The sequence below is a fragment of the Petaurus breviceps genome, unplaced genomic scaffold (assembly GCF_028583685.1).
Source record: "Petaurus breviceps papuanus isolate PSGF00001 unplaced genomic scaffold, PetGlider_PUasm1.0 90919, whole genome shotgun sequence".
NCBI lineage: Eukaryota > Metazoa > Chordata > Mammalia > Diprotodontia > Petauridae > Petaurus > Petaurus breviceps.
Genome location: NW_027187378.1, coordinates 40690847 through 40709360, shown reverse-complemented (window position 1 = coordinate 40709360; position 18514 = coordinate 40690847). Strand labels below are relative to the sequence as shown.

The following is an 18514-nucleotide window of genomic DNA, read 5'->3' as shown; positions in this document are numbered from 1 at the left end:
TCGGTGTTTCATACACGTAAACTCAGTATGTTTCTTTATTAGCTGTTTTTGCTTGTTTTCTTTTTTGTCTTAAGGCAAGGGTTCAATGGGTATATAGTATGTGTGCATGTGTGCATGGGTGTGTGTGTGATGAATGACTATGATATAAAGACAAAAGGCATTGGTAAAACATGCTATACAATGTGTGTGTGTGTGTATTTAAACAGAGGAGTTTAATTAAATGATCTCTGAGGCACCTTTAGTCCAAATTGTATGGACCTAAGAACAAGTTAACCTGGAGATGCTTTTGGATATAGGAGTTGTCTGGATATCATTCAAAGACCAGAGCAAATGCACCAACTCCAACCCATGATATTATGCCAAAAAATATTGGAACACAGTATTAAGAATTGAAAGGATCTTAGAGATTATTTAGTTTATCCCTCTTATTTTATAGATGAGGGAACTGGGACCATGAAGGGAAGTGATTTGTCCAAACTCATATAAATAGTAAGTGGTCATCACTAAGAAGAGTTCAAGTTTGTGGGGCACTGTTTTGTGGACAGTTTTAGGTACTCTAAGGCATGATGCTTTCACTAGCATAGCTGCCACCAGGGAGTGCTTTGTTATGGTAGGCCAAGAATAATGAGGGCAGCTGTGTGGCTCAATGGATAGAGCTCTGGGCTTAGAGTCAAGAAGACCTGAGTTCAAATCCAGCCTCAGATACTTACTAGCTGTGTGACCCTGGGCAAGTCACTTAACCCTGTTTTTGCCTTAGTTTCCTCATCTGTAAAACAAACTGGAGAAGACAATGACAAACCACTCCAATGTTTTTGCCAAGAAAACCCCAAAACAGGACACAAAGTGTTGGAAGCAACTGAACAAAAAAGCATAGTGCATAGACTTGCTTCAGTTGTATATAATTAAAAGAAGTAACCCCTTCAATATACTCAACCATGTTTATACCCAAACCCATATAAAATGTTTAGACAATAATACATAGAATCATAGATCTAGCATTAGAAGGGTCCTTAGACATCATCTAGTAACATTTTCATTTTACAAATGAAGAAACTGAGGCCCAGAGAAGTTAAATACTTGGTCAGGGTCATAGCAGGTTTTGAACTGAGGTTGCCTGACTCTGGGAATGGGCATTCTACTATGCCTGTAAGTTAATTTCACTTTCTACCTATAAACCAAATCATACAATAATTAGAGCAAATGTTAAAAAGAAAAAAAATTCTAATTATAGTCAAGTATTTTGTTACTAACAACTGTTTTGAGCTCTACGTTGCTAATTATTTATCTTTCTTCCTCCTAGGGCTTTCTCAGATTATCTTCAGGCTTCTGGCCAAATTGCTGCTAACATTATTCTCTTTAAAATGCAGGTGCTAATTACCTCTTTAACGCATTTATATTATTCACTGCTAAGTAATAAATGTTCCCACTTGGTTTTTAATTTCTCCCTCATCTTAACTATCTCACCCTCTCCAAGTCTAGGCATTAAGCAAGCATAAGTACCCTAAGTTCTAAGGTAGGATTGACTCAGGCTGGTCTGGCGGTTCAGACTTAGGATTGGGATGTAATGAGACACTCAGACCAACTAATATTTAACAAAAGGAGATTTGCTTAATAATAGCATGGAAAGAAGAGTCAGCAAAGATACAGCATTGATTCAGTTGGGAACATTTGCATGCCTCCACATGATGGCTCCATGCTGACTGCCCACTCAGAAACACGTGTTTTGCTTGAAAGCCCCTAGACCTCTTGGGCACTAGGTTTTTGTATTTAGGTATTCAACAAACTATATGTGTATATATATATATACATACATACATATGTACGTACGTACATACATACATACATATATATATATATGGTATAAACCTTAGTCTCTCTGACCAATCAAGTCTTTCAAAATATTTTTAAATAGGATTTTATTTTTTTTCAATTACACATAAAGACAGTTTTCAACATTCTTTTTAAAATAAAATTTGGAGTTCCAAATTTTCTTCCTCCCTCCTCCTAAAGACAGTAAGCAATTTGATATAGGTTTTATATATATATATATATATATATATATATATATATGTACAATCATGTAAAACATATTTCCATATTAGTCATGTTGTGAAAGAAGAAACAGAATAAAAGGAAAAAAAACTATGAAAAAATAGGGAAAGTGAAAATAGTATGCTTCAATTTGCATTCAGACTCAGTTTTTTCCTCTGGATGTAGATAGCATTTTCCATTTCAATCCTTTGGAATTGTCTTGGATCATTGTATTGCTGAGAAGAGCTAAGTCAATCATAGCTGATTATCGCACAATGTTGCTGTTATCCAATCACATCTGAAGAATGGTTTTCTTGCCTTTTAGGGAAAAACTAACCTAAGTGACATCATTGAATCAAAGAGAACTAATTAGGCAATTCAGATGTGTCAGGTAATGTGCTAAGCAATATGGATACAAAGAAAGGTTAAAACCATCCTTGCTCTCAGAGAACTCAAGTTTTACGGGGGAGACAGCATGTAAATAACAGGTTACTTTTAAAATATAGGCAGAGTAGAGGGAAGGGATCTTGGAGGAGAAAGTACAAGCAGCTGGGGGGCAGGGAAATGCCTCCCATGAAAGGTGGGATTTGAGTTGAGACAAAGGAAGTCTGGGAGGTGAGGTGAGGAGGAAGAGCATTGTAGAGACAGGCACAGAGAGAGAAGATGGTGTGCCTGCCATATGTAAGGAAAGACAAGTAGGCTGGCATGGCTGTGAAGTCATGTGCTGGGAAGAGAGTAAAGAAAGAGTAAGAGGTCAAGGATGCCAGAAGCACGGCCAAGAACTTGGCAGCCGTGCTCAGGCTAAAAAGATCCTGTTTTAGCTCATCCAATCACTGGGGCTCCCTTTCCTCAGTATTGCCCTTCTCTGACTTCAGTAAAAGGGTTGACTGTGAGGTCATTCCAGTCCAATTCTGTTGATTACAGTCAAATGTTCTAGGCAGGTCCAGGGTTTAGAGATCAGGTCTGAAATGAAATGAAAGGCAGCTAAGTGGTACAATGGATAGAGTGCAGGCTTTGGAGTCAGGAAGACCTGAGTTCAAATTCTATTTCAGATGCTTATTTAGTTGTGTGACCCTGGGCAAGTCACTTGACTTCTCTGTGAGCCAGTTTCTTCATCTATAAAATGGGAATAATAATAGTACCTACCTCACAGTGTTGTTGTGAATTATTATGTATAAGGTGTTTTGCACACCTTAAATGGCTATCTAATAGCAGTAGTTATTATTATTAAATAAGACTCTTGTAGACCAACTAATAGTTAACAAAAGGAGGTTTATGCAACAATAGCATGGCAAAGTTATTCAGTGAGGATAATTTTATTCATGTGGGCACAACTTTGCCACCTTGCATTTGCCATGGTGGAATACTTAGAAAAAGAATGTATCAGGCTTGAGGGACCCCTGACGGATTCCTCATGCACTGAACCCTTCTCTCAGGTGAACAGGAATCTACATCAATTAAATCTCTAGGATGGTTTTATTGCCTTTTAGGGAAAAAATAGCTTACTTGGTGGGTACATGAGTCTACTGTTTCTACCATACTGTTTCTTTCCAGAATAACTCTGAACCATTTTATAAAAAAAGGAGACATACTTGTAACGTAGCTGCCTCTGTTCATAGTTGTCCCTAATTCAATCACTGAGCATTGCTTTTTCAACAATATAATACGATTTCTTAAAAGGGCCATAACTTAGCCTTATTTTAGCACCACACAATGAGAGCAAAAGTGTTGAAGGAGAGTGAGGGTCTTGAAGTCTGGAAGACCTACCTATGACATATACTGCCTCACATCCTCATCTCATTCAGTGGAAGAATTCTATCAGTGAAGTCAAAGGTCAGGTCTCTGCTCCTTACCCTACCAGAATTATAATAGAATGGTAGAGTTGGGAGGTGCCGGGTGTGCTGGAGTCAGCTCATAGGGGCTCTTAGGGGGTCTGTTGTTAAAGTTTTGGTGTCACTATTTATTTACACTGTGAAAACTGATAAACCAAGGCTTGCTTTATTGTTTTGTTGATTGTTTAGATTTAAGAAAGTGATGGACAAAATTTTAAAAATGGAGTATAAACTTAAAAAAAAGTATGCATCCTATGTACATTTTTTGGTTGTTAAACATTTAGTATAATGCCTTTGGAGGTACCTTACAAATCATCTCCTCTAGCTCTCTTTAGTTGAGAAAATTAAGATCTATAAGTGAAGTGATTTGGTCAAAACCAAACAGTTAGTTACTAATAAAGATTGTGAACTACAACAAATGGAATTAAGATTGCAATAAAGATTGTGAACTACAATAAACTGGATAAACAAAGATAAGCAGGTTTCTTCACAGACCTTTTTTGGACCTTCCAGGTACAAAGAATCCCATTTCCGGAAATGACATTGGAAAAATCCTCCAACCATCATTTCCAGGCTATAGATCTGACAGGTAATTTTTTTCATGTTTCTCTAAGTTGTTTATTATGTGCCTTTTATATCAAGTCAGGCATCTATTTGGAGTTTATGGTGTTTTTTTTTTTTAAAGCAATCGGGGTTAAGTAACTTGCTCAAGGTTACACGGCCAGTTATTTCTGTGTGTGGTGCTGAGTATCTGAGCCCGGATTTGATCCAGGTCATCCCGACACTGGAGCCGGTGCTCTTACTTGCTGAGCCACCTGGCCTCCCCTAAGCAATCGGGGTTAAGTAACTTGCTCAAGGTTACACGGCCAGGTGTTTCTGGGTGGGTGCTAAGTGTCGGAGCCCGGGATTCGATCTCCAGGTCTTCTCAACACTGGAGCCAGTGCTCTTACTTGCTGTGCTACCTGGCCGCCCCTGGAGTTTATGTTTTACCTAGGTGTGATGTATTATCTTGGCGTAAATAGGGAGCCACTGGAGTTTATTGAATGAGGGGATTATGTGACCTGCATTTTATGAAAATCAATATGGCAGATAAATGGAGGATGGGCTGGAATGGGGAGAGACTTGTGGCAGACAGACCAACCAGAAGGCTATTGCAGTAGTCTAGACATGAAGTGATAAGGGTCTGCACCACGATGGTAGCAGTGTGAGAAGAGAAAAGGAAGTGTATATGAGAGATGGGAAGGTAGAATACACAGGACTTGACAGTAGATTGGATGTGGAGAATGAGAATGAAGAGTTGAGGATGACCCCTAAGCTGTAAACCTGGATGACTGAGAGGAATGTCGTACCCTCAATGATATAGCTACCATTGGGGCATTAATATGATATAAGCTCCCAGAGGATGCTGGCCCTTGCTACTATCTATCCTTTGTATTTCCCTTCAGTGACTAGCGGAGTGCTTAGTAAATGTTCATTGAATTGAATGCTGTATCTAGTGGTTAGTTCATTACTGGCACTCACTAATCTTAAGTAGAAATTATTGATTTTTAAAAATTTCTCCTATATTATGAATTTGACAAACATGAATATTTCCATATATCAGAGAGAACAGAAAAAAGGATTCTATACTACTTATTTTTCTTAAAGTATGTATTAAATTTGACTCATTAGTACTAAAAATGACCTGCTTGTCTCTGTCCCCTTCTGAACTTCTAAGCAGAAGTAATTTCCCAAAAGAAAAGACTAGAATGCATAGGATGGGATGATATGGACAGATTGTGATCTTTAAACATGGAGGAACACCTGTACCTACATCCACAAAATCACCAATTTAACAAAGGTCGAAGGAAAGTAATTAAAAGAAAGGAGAACTTAAAAGAATTTCAGTGTTTGGATATATGCAAATTATATATAAAATTATAAAATGATCAGTGTCCAGCTATTTCTGAATAAAAAGTCTGGGTATTTTGGGGTCTAGGAGTACTATCAAACATTTATTAGGCACCTGCTATGTGCCAGGCACTGTGGTGGACTTGAAAATGAAAGAGTCCCTATTTTCAAGGATACATTACATTACTGGGGTGGTGGTGGGACTACACACTGTAATATAATACCAAGCAAGGCAACTTCCCAGGTTCAAAATACCAGCATAGGTGCTCTCCATTTTATTCAGTAACAAACCCAGAACAGAGAAGATCAAAACATGACATCATTCCAAATACAGCATTTACTAAGCATGATTAAATAATCTCCAAGTACTACCCCACCCCAGGACCTTCCAATCATTCAATCAATTACAAAGTCTCTGTTCTAAATACTTCTCCACCCCTAGGCTATACCTTCATTTAATCCACCACAAAGCCCCTCTTCTCAAATGGAGATTAGTTTCCAAACATAAGGTCAAAAGTTCCCCACCCCTGGATCACAATTGAATCTACCCCAGAGTTACATCAAGTTTTAAACACAGCACTTAATACCCAAATGGAGGTCTTTTCTTCATCTTGACACGAGGCAAGTTCTCAGCAATCTTAGTTCCTGGGGAGACAAGGCTTAGCAAAGCCACAAGATACATTGCCAGTCCCTTCATGAATTTATCCTCTGTCTGTAGAACAGTCCTAGAACCCCTGAACACATTAGCAAAGCCCTCTCCCAGGATTTCTGTAAACATACAACAAGAAAATCCTTCTTCAGGGCTTCTGAACCAACAGAAAGGCTCCCAGACCCCTGCAACAACAGCACTGTCCTTCACCAGTGGACAGTATTCATTCTGTCTGCAGGACAGTCTCCAGACCCCTGCAACAACAGCACTGTCCCTCACCAGTGGACAGTATTCACTCTCTGTCTGCAGGACAGTCTCAGGGCTTCTTAGCGAACAGCCAGGTTCCAGGACTTCTTCAACAAAAGGACTGTCTTTCACCAGTGGACAAATCTGGCAAAACAACATCAAAACAGACAGACAAAGTACCAGCAAAACAGCCATGTCTCTCAGTCCTTGGCAGCTCAGGGGGCAGGTCTCAAAAGTCCAGGGCAATTCAAAGCGGCCACCAGCAATTCTCTTAGTCTCTCTCTCTCTCCACGAGGTAGGTGCTGCTTCCAAAAAGATCTTCTGCCTCTCTCTTATCTCTCCAAATCTACGTCACCAGCTCCTCCCAGTTCAGGACTTTCTTTTCACATCAACAAGCCCATCCCACAGGTGGGATTAACAAACTCTGGGCTTTAACACAATCAATTTGAAAACCAAGCCAATACAGGGGAATCTTTAATTGCCATTACTATCACACACGTATACATATATACACATGTATGTATATATACATGTACATATATGTGTATTTGTACACATATAGATAAGTACATTCAAAATAAATGTAAGGTAATTTTGAATGGTCACACACAGTTGGGCGGTAACTAGCTGTATTTCTCAATCTTACTTGGACTATTTCAGTAGTCTCCTAGACTTTGGCTTCAGAGGTCCCAGTTTCAAATCCCATCCAATCCTGTTAGGCAGCTAGTAGACATAGTGTTGAACCTGGAGTTGTGAAGACCTACATTAGAATCTGGCCTCTGACACTTATGAATTTTATGACTCTGGGTAAGGTATTTAACGTCTGTCTGCCTCAATTTCCTTAACTGTAAAATGAGGAGGGACAGCTAGATGGCACAGTGGATAGAGTCAGGAAGACTCATCTCCCTCAGTTCAAATACAGCCTCAGACACTCAATAGCTGTGTGACCCTGGGCAAGTCACTTAACCCTGTTTGCCTCAATTTCCTCATCTGTAAAATGAGCTGAAGAAGGAAACGGTAAACCACTCCAGTAGCTTTGCCAAGAAAACCCCAAAAATGGGGTAATGAAAAGGTGGACATGATTGAGATGAATGCGTGATGGTAACAAAAAAATAGGGATAATTAAAGCATCTGTTTCCAGAGTAATTGTCAGGATAAAAATGAGGCAATATTTGCAAAGCACTTTGCAAACCTTACAGCACCATATAAATGCTAGTCATTACTGTTATTACTCTCCTCTGATTCCAGAGCCATTGTTCTTTGCACTGTCTTCTGCCTCAGATCTAGGGTTCTTGTTTTTCCATTACACCCACCTAAGTTGCTGTTTTCCATCCCCAGTTGTAGGGTAGTACCAGGCTAAGTGAGACAATCTCTGGTTAAGTCTCACCACTTAGGGGCTTTGTGATCTTGGACAAGTAATTTCCCATCTGTGAATCATGGCTCCCTCCCAGCTTTAAATCCTGTGATCCATATTAATAAATGTTTATTGAATTGGGCTCCCTGACAGGGCAAACATTGGTTATTTTCTTGTAGACCTGTCGTTTTTCCCAGTGGGGAGGGTGGAGAAGAGGCAGCCGTGACTTGCTATGGCCTGGCATCATGGGGATTAGCCTGGCCTCTCCAAGAAATAACGGTATCCCTTCCACCCATCCATCCTTCAGTCAATCAAGTCTTCCATGTGCCAAGTTCTGGGAGAAATACAAAGACAGAAAGTCTAAGACAAGAGTCTAACAGGTGCTTGGGGACAGACTAGGGCCGCGCAAAGCCAGGCTGGCTGGCATCATTCTTACTACAGGCACCCACCCCATCTGATGGCTCCTCCCCATTGTTGCTGGGCAAATGCAGCAGCTGGGTTCCTGGGGGCCCAGAGGTGCCAACAGGCATACTCATTCAAAGTTCAGTTTTACAGCCAGGGAGAAAGATACAGTTTAGGCCCTAGAGGGAGGGAAAGGTGATACAGTAAACACTTTGGGTTTTTATCTTTGATCTGGGTGGGTCATCAAAGCTGCTTTTCTCCCCAGGTAGAATTACAAGGAGAAGACTGACCTAGGTCTTTGGAAAGCAGTGTCCTGCTGAACAGATGGTACAACAGGCTGGCTGGGGAGAGGAGGCCTGTAAATTACATCTCAAATGCCTCAGCCTTGCCAGCAAATTCCGGCCTGGGGGAAGTTCCCAGTGTTTGCAAACAAACTCTGGAGAGGTCGCCTGGGGCTTCTGGACTTTGGTTCTAAAAAACTGCTCAGTTCTAGATAAAGGATGAAAATTAAAAACAAAAACAAAAACATACAATGCCCTCCTCCCCCATCCTCTCCAAGGAAAGGCCCCCCTCTCCAAACGAAAAGCATATAAAACTCTCCCATCACTTCCCTTCTAGGCCCCCAAGAGCTCAGAAAGTCAACTTCAAAGCAGAATGATTGATGGATGTCTCCCTTCTTTATTTAAATACTACACTTTGCAATCTGCTTTTTGGATGCTCTCCCTGGCACTCAGCACTAACCATAGCTCTGCCCAAGGAGGGGTTATTTTTAAGCTAACTTCTGAAATAAAAACATGGCCCCTCCCTCTGAAGTTTTTGTTCTGTATAGTTTCTGTTTGTGTAACTGCAGGCTGGATGAACACAGATCATTTAGGAGTGGCTACCATGGGAAACTATTCTAGGGGATCATGGGAACCGTAGGTTAGAAGGGACCTTAGGAGTCATCTAGCCTACCCTTCATTTTATGCCTGAGGAAACTAGGTACAAAGAAGTTGATGGGCAATTGTATAAGATGACTCTGCATTCAGGGGCCCTATGATGAATTATATCTTACCTTTCTATAATAGTTTAATGTTTAACAAAAACTAGCTATGTGACCTTGGGCAAGTCACTTAACCCCAATTGCCCTCCAAAAAGCAAAAAAAAAAAAGTAGTTTAATGTTTAGAATGGTGTTTTCCTCATTTAACATTAGAGGAGAAACTGAGGCTCAGGGGTTAAGTGACCTTTATAGGGTCACACTGTTAGGAAGTAGCATAGCCCAGATGAGAAACCTCCTAACTTTATCTAAAATCTCACTGGGGAGCTAAGAGACATGTGAATATCCTGTTAAAAAATTAATAATATAAATCAGCATATGATTGTCAAAGGCTGGTATAGACAAGGGATCCTGGGGTTCTGGGGATAGAAAGCTCTATCACTGTGCTCTGGGCATAGGGGGTTGTACCCAGAGGCAGTTGGAGGGCACAGCAGATAAAGTACTGGGCCTAGAGTCAGGAAGCTGTTCAGTCATTTCAGACTTTTCATGACCCTCTTTGAAGCCTTCCTTGGCAAAGATGCTGGAGTGGTTTGCCATTTCCTTCTCTAGCTCATTTTACAGATGAAGAAACTGAGGTAAATAGGGTTAGGTGACTTGCCTAGTGTCACATAGCTACCTTTGAACTCAGGTCTTCCTGATTTCAGGCCTGGTGCTCTATTTGCCACACAGCTGCCCCTGGAGTCAGGAAGACCTGAATCCAAAACTGGCCTCTTATAAGTTTTATGACTCTGGGCAAGTCACTTAACTGTTGTCTGCCTTGGTACCCTCAACTATAAAATGGGGACAATAACAGCACCTATCACAGTGCCTCTCACACAGTAGGTGCTCTATAAATATCTCCCCCCCTTCCTCTGAGAAAATCTTAAAAAAAACAAACCTCTCATTTGCCTGGAGGCAGAGGAAATGATTAAATGACCTCCATAAGCCTCTTCCAGCCAGATACTTCTAGAATTATTTATAATAATAATGTCTTACACATGTGGAATGCTGTGTGCTTCTAAAAGCCTTTTAAGCCCACTTTAATAATAGCGACTGATGTTCCCGTAGAACTGCTTTACATACGCTGTCCCATTTCACTCTCACAATTGTCCCACGAAGAAGGGACTGACTGCTTTATTGTCACCCAGCTAATAAAGATTAGAGGTAGGATTCAACCTCTCCTGGCTTCAAGCAGAGTACTCCATCCCATTGTCTTGGTTGTTCCACCCTGTGTGACTCTTTGCAGCCCTGTGGACCACACTGTCCATGAGGTTTTCTTGGCAAATAAACTGGAGAAGTTTGCCATTTCCTTCTCCAGTAGATTAAGACAAACAGAGGTTAGTGACTTACCCAGTGTCACACAGCTAGTAAGTATCTGAGGTTGGATTTGAACTCAGGTCTTCCTGACTTTAGGCCCGGTGCTGTATCACTGAACCACTCAGCTGTCTCCTCATTCCATTCTATATTATCTTATTAAAGCATAGTAATACTCTATTGAGGTTATTATCTTCATTATAATTATAAATTATAATTATAATATTATCACAATCATGTTATATAACAACATATAATAATATATAATTTATTATGTTATTATAGTCCCATCTGAAAGCTGAGCAAATTGAAGCACAGAAAGGTGACTAGATAGTATTAGAAACCTGGTCTCAGCCCCAAGACCAGGGTTCTTTCTACTGTACCACTATTATTACCATTATACATTTGTGGCTATTTATTTCCCTAAAGTAGAGGACAAAAGATGGAGAGAGTAGAGAAGGGACAGGGTGGAGGGTCACCTGGACTGCACTTCTCTGCCCTACATCACAGAGGACCTAGTTGACTGTACTGGGGCCCCTTGGTGGTGCAGCATCTGCCCTGCCCTAGTACCAGAACTCTCCAGTCTTGGAGAGGTGGTTGTTGTTCAGGCAAAGATCCTGGAGTAGTTGGCCATTTCCTTCTCCAGATCATTTCACAGATGAGGAAACTGAGGCAAACAGGGTGAAATGACTTGCCCAGGGTCACACAGCTAGGAAGCATCTGAAGCTAGATTTGAATTCAGGAAGAGGAGTCTTCCCCACTCCAGGCTGGGTACTTTGCCACCTAACTGCTCAGGATAGGTTTGGGGGTGGGGTGGGGGAAGGTAGGCTCCAAAACAAAAAGGTATTTATAACTTAAATGAGTGTACATTAGAAGGTACTCTCTCCAATAGTCCCCACAGAGATGGTCTTAAAGTGGATGAGGTTGCTGGGCTCCTCTGGGAAATCAGGTTGATGGTCTCATCACAGTCTCCTATATGGATATTTGTTCCCCTCATCAAAATACCGCTCGATTTGTTATGGCTGTCAGTCCCAGGGCCAAGAAAGAAGGGCAACTTGAAGGCCGAAGAAAGAAGAAAGAGGGAGGGCACGGCAGGGAAGGCTCACAATGACTGCTGGGTTTGCCCACTTCTGTGCTATGCACAGCTAAGTGACCCTGGGGCCGTATTTACAATCACTATTAGCCAAGAGAACAGCATGGCAAATGTGTTTGTAATATATTAATTTGGTATAAGGATTATGTGTAGGATGAGAAATCATGGAATGGGCTCTGATTTGCATCCATGTTAGATGGTCTCTAAAGTACCTTGTAGTTAGAAATCCTATGAGCCTATAATATAGTAGTATAGGGTAAATGTTTAACAACCAGCTCCCCAGAAGGGAAAAATGCAGGATACATTTTTAAGTGAAATCATCCTTATTTATATTTTCTCCATCACTTTCTTTAGTCTAGGTGACCAATAAATCATGTCTTGATTTGTAACATTTGCTGATTTCTTATATCTGTTCACACTGAAACTTTTAACTACCAGCTCCTGAGACAGCCTGTACAACTGGCTCCCACATACCCCTGGGGTGGATCACATGAGAAAACACCAGTTACAATACAAGTGCCTGGGTCAAGATATCACCGGATTTTAGGTTGGGGTCTAAACACTGCTGAACTTTGAAGTTCCTCTATAAGCAGGTCCCAAACTTTGTCCCCACTAATCACCAGCAAAACCCCTCAGTTCCATCTAGTCAATTCACACTTTCTAGGGCCATATGTGTTATTCTGGGGCCAAGAAAGAACTGGAGCCAGAGGAGAGGGAAGGAAGAGGGAAGGTACCATAGAGAACACTTTCAATGTCAGCCATAGGTATCTCAGACTTAATGCATCCAAAATAAAACCCATTATTGATTTTTCTCCTCCTTCATCTCCCCCAACCCACCCCCAGAGTCCTCTCTCTTTTCCAAATTTCTTCATTTCTACCGAAGTATCACTAGCCTTCTTGCAATCATAATTGACCCTCCCTTCCTCCTTGGCTCCCATATCTCATGTTGCCAGATGATGTTAATTGTACTCTCAAAAATGTCTCCACATCTATTCCTTTCTCTCCACACACAGAGCATTTCTATCCCACTCCTGGTTCTCATCATCTTTTACTTAGACATTGTAATCATCTCCTAATTAGTCTTGCTTTCGGTCTCTCCCCTCCCCTCTCCCTGATAAACACAAAAAAAACCCCCACAAAAAAAAACATGAAGCTACCAAATTGCTATTAATAAAACAAGTGTGGCTTTTCATTTTCCCCCTATTTTTCCTACATGTAGCTCATTTGTACACATTTGCTTGCTTGTGGTCTTCCCCATTAGACAGTGAGTTCCTTGAGGGCAGGGATTGCCTTTTGCTTTCTTTCTATTCCTAGTACTTAGCACCATGCCTGGGAACCTATTACTAGGCACTTAATACATGTTTATTGGCTGACTGTCTGAAGATCCAACTACATCATTCCTCTATTCAAAAAACTTCAGAGACTCCTACTGGGATAAAACAAAAACCTTTCATTCTGGCTTTTAAGCCCCTTCACAATATGGCTTCCATCTACCTTTCCAATCTTCTTTTATATTTCCCACCTTCATACACTCTTGTCTCCAAATTGCCCTGCTAGCTGTCTCCTATACATGACTTTTTATCTCCTACCTTTGTTCAGATGGTCTCCCATGTCTAGAAAGCACTCTCTCCCTTTCTTTTCCTCCTAGAATCACCACCTTCCTTCAAAAAAAATAGCTCAGGGGTCATCTCCTATATGAGACCTTTCCTACTCTCCCCAGCTGTTATTGTTCTCTCCATTATGAAATGATTTCCTGTAATTTTATTTTTTCTGGACCTCTGATTACAGCAGTCTAAGGAGATCCCCATGAGGAAACTCCCTCTACAAACATAGATCAGCAACTGTTTTGCAATTTATAGTCTTAGAGTTAGGGTTTTCCCATCCAAATTCCCATCCCCTTGGGGATCTGTGGACCCCACTTTAAGAATCCCTCTCTTAGAGAGTTACTTGGGACATTGCAAGGTTAAGCAGCACGCCCAGGGTCATAATCTGGTATGTGTGGCATATTTTTATTTCTTTGCATTTTGTCCAGAAGGCCTTCTTCCTTTCTCTTATTATGTGAATTTCTTCCATCTTTTAAGGCTCAACTCAAGCCTTTCTTCTCCAAAGTTTGCTAATTCTTTTGGTCTCTACTCTCTCTACTAGTCTCTCTCTCTCTCTCTCTCTCTCTCTCTCTCTCTCTCTCTCTCTCCTTTGAATTCCTATAGTACTGCTATTCTGAACCATTTCTTTGACACTTAACCATATACTGCCTTATGCTTTACTGTATTATTATTTAAATGTTTCATACCTATAGGAATGTCTCTACTCTAATGAGATTGCATGTTCCTCGAAGGCAGGGACTGTCTCAAACACAGAGGCAACCTGTGGTGGTGTGAGCTGAGCCTTAGATTTAGAAACAAGAGTTTTGCGTTTAAGACCTGGTTCTCACACTTTGGGCAAGTCACAGCTTCCCTGAGCCTCTGTTTCCCTATCTGTACTACTAACCCAGTAGGTGGCTGTAAGGAAAAAGCTTTGTAAATTTTGAAATGCAATATAAATTGGAGTTCTAATTATGCTTCCCAGTATGCCCAAAGTGTCTGTAAAATAGTAAGCACTTAACAAATGATGATTGAGTTGAACTAGAATGATGGGGTATCATAGAATATAAAAATGAGAGATACTGAGGAGGAGCCTACCAAAGGTCTGGGTTTCTTAGATCCTTATTTCACTTGAATTTCAAATGTAAATTTTGGAAACTTTTATATTTTTGTTAAAGACTTTAAAAAATAGCTCACGACTTACTCTGTGTAGATACTGTGTATTACAGATATTATCTTGTTTGATCCTCAGAATAGTCCTGAGAGGCAGGTGCTAATATTATGCCCATTTTACAAATGAGGAAACTAAGGCAGTTAGAGGCTAAGTGACTTGCCCAAGGTCACACACTTAGTAAGTGTCTGAGGCTAGATTTGAACTCAGGTCTTCCAGACTCCAGGTTTAATAATCTATCTACTATACCACCTAGCTGCTCGCAATACGGACATCCCATAGAAACTATTGTAAAAAAAATTGGCTTTTTTATTTCGCCATGCCACTAATGGTTTTCTGTCTTAGATTTCCAATTCTCTTAATTGGTTGTATTGTAATTCCTAATTGGTTGTATAGGTCCTTCTTTCCTTACAACCTTCCTACCTCTGCCCCCCAAAAGAGACAATATCAAACTATTTCTCTCAACCACCTAGATGCTAAACAATCACTGGGATGCTTACCCCCCCCAAAAAACCCAAAAACAAACAGGCCACTTCCTGGGTATGTGGCCTGGGGTGCTTCTGGGTGTAACACACTGAGAAGAAGGGGGACCTAGAAGGTGAGACCTTGGCAAGGTTTTGCTTGGAGGTTCAGAATTTAAATTTGTTTCACTTATTCCATGGGCTGCTGTGGAACTATGCAGCAAGGCCCTCATCTAATGAGGTGTCATTTCTAGTGCTGAGTGATGTATGCTGCTGTCTCTAGGGACCCAAAGCTGAGTAGGCCTGAGGAAGGGGTCAGTTCTGTGCCTTACATGGATGATTAAGCAGTCTTCTGGGAAAATCAAAGGGTGAGTGCACTCAATTAGGAGACCTTAGGCCATCTGGGCCCCCTTCCATAGTGCTAACAGTGGTCTTGGCTTCCATGGATGGGTCTTTTTTGTCCTTCCCTGAAATGATGGGCTTCTCAGTCATTCCCCTTCCAGGGGCAGCTCCAGTGATTGAAATTAAGTGGTATTTCCTGTCTTTGAAGGGCTTCTCTTTTTCCACAGCACTGAAAACTGCTCTCTGAAGATCCATCAATCAATCAATCTCCAAGCATATATCAAGGCTCTGTTGTGTGCCAGGCACTGCACACTGGGGAAACACATCCGAGTAAGCCATTTCCTACCCTCAAGGAGATTAGAGTCTACAATATATTCACAGAGAAGCAAATACAGATTATATATAAATTAAATACTAAGCTGTTATGTGTGTGTGTATGTGATGAAGTCAGTCAATAAGCTTTTATTAAATGCCTATTATAAAGCAAGCACTGTGTTCAATGCTAGGGACAGGGAGGAAGAAAAACAAACAGTCCCTACTCTCAAGGAGCTCATAGGCTAATTCAGGAGATAATCTGCAAACAGTTAAGAACAAATAAGACACATCCAAGATAAAATGGAGATAATCCTTAAAGGAAAGGCATCAGCATTAAGGGAGATCAGGAAAGATTTCCTGGAGAAGGAAGGATTTTAGCTGAGATGAGGTATGTCAGGAAGCAGAGATGAGGGGGAAAGTAAGTATTCCAGGCATTCGGGACAGCTAGTGAAAATACTTTATGCAAGGAGCAAAGAGGTGTCACTGGATCATATAGTATGTGGGGAAGGAGTAAGGTATAAGAAGAAAGAAAGAAGGGGTGGCTAGGTGGCACAGTGAATAGAGCACCAGCCCTGGAGTCAGGAGGACCTGAGTTCAAATGCAGCCTCAGACACTTGATACTTACCAGCTATGTGACCTTGGACAAGTCACTTAACCCCAATTGCCTTGCCTTCCCACTTCAAAAAAAAAAAAAAGAAGAAAAGATGAAGGCCAGGTCATGATAGACTTTGTGTGTGAATACAAGTTCCAACTTTGGGGGACAAATCTCTTAGACACATGTATTAAGGTCTAGAATTAGAATCTGAACCCAGGTCTCCCTACTCCCCACACAATATGCTTCCTATTAAGCCACTTTACTTTCCTCATGTTGTGGACCAGGTTTGACTTGGAACAGTTTGATGGTTCATTTTGGGAATAGAGCAAAATGAGATGCTCACAGGCCATGCAACATTTGCCAAAAGAACTTTCAGCCTAGAAAAGATATCAACAAGTAATACAGCCTTGTTTCAGGTCTTCATGTAGAAACTCCTCCAGTTAGAAAGGTGTGTTGACTTGCATGGCGTTTGGGAAATCCATCAGGTCTGCAGGGTGATGATTCCACATGGATTGGTGTGTTTATGCCCTGGGCAACCCAGAATCAGTGTCAGTGACTGGAGTCTTAGCCTCCTACACAATCAAATTTCAGGAACAGCTTTTCTGCCTTTCAGGAAAAACAAAAACAAAAAAAGCTAGTCGAGCCTGTATGGCAGGGCCTTAGGAGAAACTAGCCTAGCCTATGTGTCAGTGCCTTAGGAGCTGGAAAAATGCTTCAACTGAGTTTTCGATCTCTAGACCAATCAAGTCTTAGGGACAGCTTCCCTTACTATTGGGGGCAAGGGGAACACACAAATTAGCCTGGTCTACAAGGCAGGAACCCTAGTAGATACTGATTTCACCATGCCAGTCATTTAAAGTCTCCCTGTCAATCCCTTTCTTTATGGTAATCAAGATTGCATTTATATTTTCCAAGAACTACCTTTTCCCTTCTCATGGGATATCAAGAGTGAGATGGAAAGGTCTCAAGTATCTGGGGTCATAGGTCTCAGCTGTTGCTGAGAAGTCGTTGCTGGCATACGAGTCTGGGAAATAACAAAGATAATAAATGGAACTTCAGGGCAGTCCACTGATATGCCCTTTCCAGATGCTATCGATGTGTTGATTTGACAATAATTGGGGGAGTCAGGGGAAGATGCAAAAAATGGCCAAGTTGAAGATGAGGATGCTTGGTCCAAAATGGCTTAGCTCATCTGGGCATGGGAGGAAAATGGAGATAAAAATAAATCTAACCTCCTTATCTAATTCAACATTGAATCATAGGTCACTACTGACTCACTGCAATTTGAAGGCCAGATCTCACCTCCCCCTAGCAAGGTCTCCTACACCTTACAGTAACTCCTTTTCCACTTTAGACAAACACCTTTCTCTTGTGCTTCTTATAGCACCTACTCCTCTGTCTGATTCTGGATCTTTGTTTTGCTTGTTATGATTCTGACAGTGGGGCCAGGGATGTCTCTCCTAAAATCTTCGATTTGACTAGTATGAATTGGGTATTCAGGCTCTTCAATAATTCCTGTATTGGGTACAGCCAAGAGTGAAACTGATGTTAAAGCTAATAGGAAGTCACAAAAAACTCTAGGAGTATGATAGAGCCATTGTGGAAGAGCTGATTGTAAAATATTCAGTGTAAACATTTATACCTTAGAAATCAGCAAACCAGGGCCATCTAGATAGGCTTAATAAAGTGATGGATGAAATTTTAATGATGCAGGTTAAATGTAAAATATGTCTATCAAACATGTTTTTTTCTTCCTTCAGAGAACCAGGTGTTAAACATTTACCAACACACTTTCAAAGCTACTACACTGAATCGCCATCACAGACAGAGTCTACAAATTTCAGCTCTGCCTTACTGTAATGTGGATTTTGAGGAGGAAATAATTGGAGCAGTGGGACTGTTTCTAAGTTCATCCTTTTGTTTAGTCTGTCTATTCATATACAATGGTGCCTTACTGTTTCCTAAGTGATTAAATGAGAAGGTTGGAGTAGATGAGTTCTGAGATTTCTCCCAGTTCTATATCTATGAATTAATAATATCTGCACAATAAATATTTCTTCATTGAGTGATTGTAGAGGGCCTGTAACTACTTTACTTTATTAGAGGGGCACTGATGGATACCCAGTATAAATTTAAAAAAATCAGAAAATGTAAAATTGTATAATGAAGGGATAGTGGTGACATCAAAAGACTAAGTAATAATATAAGAATGAGTTTTTCTGG

At 40.8% G+C, this 18514-nt stretch overlaps 1 long non-coding RNA gene across 1 annotated transcript in view; it reads left to right on the top strand.

The window, feature by feature from the left end:
• Positions 1-16475, top strand: part of LOC138151834 (uncharacterized) — a 20496-nt gene extending 4021 nt beyond the window's left edge. The window contains exons 3-4 of the long non-coding RNA XR_011165932.1: positions 4377-4452; positions 15609-16475. This is a non-coding gene — a long non-coding RNA (uncharacterized lncRNA). The remainder of the gene's footprint in view (positions 1-4376; positions 4453-15608) is intronic.
• Positions 16476-18514: the final 2039 nt, after the last annotated feature.